This window comes from Schistocerca gregaria, unplaced genomic scaffold, assembly GCF_023897955.1.
Source record: "Schistocerca gregaria isolate iqSchGreg1 unplaced genomic scaffold, iqSchGreg1.2 ptg000239l, whole genome shotgun sequence".
In the NCBI taxonomy this organism is placed as follows: Eukaryota; Metazoa; Arthropoda; class Insecta; order Orthoptera; family Acrididae; genus Schistocerca; species Schistocerca gregaria.
In genome coordinates, this window is record NW_026061751.1 from 983,483 (window position 1) to 986,599 (window position 3,117).

At 42.6% G+C, this 3,117-nt stretch overlaps 1 non-coding gene across 1 annotated transcript; it reads right to left on the reverse strand.

Moving 5' to 3' along the window:
• Positions 1-1,745: 1,745 nt before the first annotated feature.
• Positions 1,746-1,820, reverse strand: Trnat-ugu (transfer RNA threonine (anticodon UGU)). Its single transcript has one exon. It is a non-coding gene; the product is annotated as a tRNA-Thr (tRNA).
• Positions 1,821-3,117: the final 1,297 nt, after the last annotated feature.

Here is a 3,117-nt window from a genome sequence, read left to right on the forward strand (position 1 = left end):
GCTCGCACAACGTTTAGTCGGCATTCATAATCGTTGGCGTAAACAACTCTCAATCAAATTAACACCTTCCAACCTAACTTAGATCTCGGGCTACACTACCAATCGGCCTGTCATCCCAACCAAATATTCATTGAGTGGGTGTGGGGGGATTTCCTGTATCTCTAGGAAAAACTGTCAGTTTTGTCAGACTCAACAGCAAGATTTACCAATGGTAAACACTTTTTAGACGGCTCGTAATTTTAGAATAGTCCTCTTCGTCTTACTTGGCATAAATTGTTCGCTGGCGTCCCAGCAGCTAGCTCCCTCAGTGTCTGCTTCTGCCATCGCACCACGCCAGTCTGCTGTTGTCCTAGCAGACCGAACGCACCGCACATCCGACACCTTCGGAACCACTCACTGGCCAGTTAGCAACTGAGCGGAACACTGTTTACATCGTGAAAGGAAAACTATGCAAAGATGTACACTTAAATGGCACGACTGAGTAGCACACACACAGTAATATCTGAGGAATGTCCTTCGACACGCGCAGAACGAAAGTCTTCTCGCGAACGTACAGCGTCTCTGAAAGAAAATCTCGTGACTATATTCCGGCGTTACGGCCAGGTTCTCATACAAATGAGCAAAAAAGGGTAAATTTGAAATTTTTTTTGAGACAATGAAAATACATTCGAACGATCTGTTTGGGAATTACGAGTGACAATACTATGAGCTTAATTTTAGATTTTCAATAAAAAATGGCGCCCGTAATTATGATTTGATCAAGGGCTTGCGAGACTGGAGTACGCAGAGTGCGTGCAGTGTGGCACCTCAGATGTTACCTGAATTCAAAAATGGGTAACATCAGTTGATACTACATTATTTCTCTGAACTTGAAAATGGATAACATCAGTCGATAATACATAAAATTAATGGGAGCGCATACCTAACCGCAATGAAACAACCTTAAATTTAACGATACAGTGCTAATTCGAACTTTGAGTTCGATTTTGAGGGGTATGTTTCACTCCTTATGCCTACACAAAAATTAGTTAATATTAACAAATGTCATAATATAGCTATAAGTTCCTAAGAAAAGTGTTTACTTTTAGGGGTCAGAGGTAGAAGTTAAGAGATCGAACCACTTTTAATTTACGCTGCATGCCGTTCTGAGAAAATCGTTACTCGAAAAAAAAAAGTGTTCAAAGTTTAGGGAAAACATTTAGTTATATTATTACTTCGATTTGCATGAACTGAGTGTTACACATATATTCTTAATGTCGCTGAAAACGAATCTGAAGTCAGATTTTCTATATTCAAAACAGCTAATCCAATACGGAGGGCAAACGATTATGTTTTGACCAATTTTTACCAAAAATGTATTTTCGTTATTTACGTTTAGTCTGCAATTCAAGGAGTATTTATCAGCCCTTCCTCTACCTCTGATTGTTCCTAGACAGCAACTTCCTGTTCTTCTTGGCAGGAAAAGCCGATCTGTCTAAGCTGGATATGCAGCACTCGGCAGCCTGCACTTGATATTCGTCCGTATTTTCGGTGAGTATGTTTGCATGCATTCTGCAGTATGAATCCTTTTGAGCACGTGCGACACGGGACGAGTTATCATCTACATCTATATGGATACCCTGCAAAACACATTTAAGTGCCTGGCAAAGGGTTCATCGAATCACCTACACAACTGATAATTAATTGAAACCCTCAGCTGCCGACAGGTGTTGTTGATATACTTCGATGGGGACAGCTGAAAAGTGTGCCGCTACTGGGACTCGAACCCAGGATCTCCTGCTTACAAGGCAGACGCTCAATCCATCTGAGCTATCGAGGGCACAAATGAACAGCACGACTGCAGGAATTTATCCCTCGCACGCTTCCCGTGAGACTCACACCCCGAACCGCCCACAATCCGATTACGTAATGTACTTAATAGGTATTTGTCCATCCACTCATTACTGGCTCACACTAAGGTGACGATTCCCGTAAGAGTTCCGGTAGCCTGTGCGCATTCGCACAGACGAAGGTCAATGGCTGGGTGACGTTTAACCATAGATATGAAGATAGTAACTGTTCTAGAAAGAACAGGCGCCACTGACGACCGTGCAGCTCTTCTAGAATACATGATAGACCGGCCGATGTGGCCGAGCGGTTGTAGGCACTTCAGTCGGGAGCCACGCGACCGCTACGGTCGCAGGTTCAAATCCTGCCTCGAGCATGGATGTGTGTGATGTCCTAAATTTAGTTACGTTTAAGTCGTTCTAAGTTCTAGGAAACTGATGACCTCAGATGTTAAGTCCCAAAGTGCTCAGAGCCATTTGAACCATCAGTCCGTATGTTTGCACACTACTTACAGTAACTTATGCTAAGGACAACACACACACAACCATGCCCGAGGGAGGACTCGAACCTCCAACGGGGGGAGCCGCGCGAACCGTGACAAGGCGTTGGACACATGGCGGGTACCCCGCGCGGCTCATGGCAGCCGTGACACTGCTTCAAACAATGGACTGTAGAAACTTTTGTAAAGCACGGATTAAAAAAAAAAAAAAAACCTTTCCGTTTCAGGAGTCTAGACAAGTACACCTTTAAAAAATGCAACTACAAAGAAATTGAATTTTCGAACGGGGCAGGGCTTAAAACTTTGAAGAGTTAAATTTTAATGGCCGTTCTCTTGTATGCAAATAGTTTCACAGTAGAAATTTCTCTAGTTTTATTTATTTATTTATTTTTTGCTGTAGGTAAAGAAGGATAGGATTCTGAGAAGGGTGAAGGGGGGGGGGGGGAGGAATCTCGCCTCTCCCACCTTGGAATTCTCAGTACAGAATTTTTATTCATTACGAGATTCTCAGCCACTTGCAGAAGTGATTTCGCGTGATTCTGCAAAACTTTTCCTTTAGCCAATCGTAGCAACTATAGGATTCCGTTCCTGCTGCATGACATGTCTCGGAACTTAAACTGACCAACTTATTTGCATAAAGAGCTAGCTTATCATCCGCTTCTTTACTTACTTAGACCGTTCATGGTCTGCAAAGCATTTTTTCTTTAATCGTTTTTTTTATGTCTTTTATAAACTGCAACACTTTCTAAACTTTTCTAAACTTAACGCCGTTGAAGCATGGTCTTTTGCCG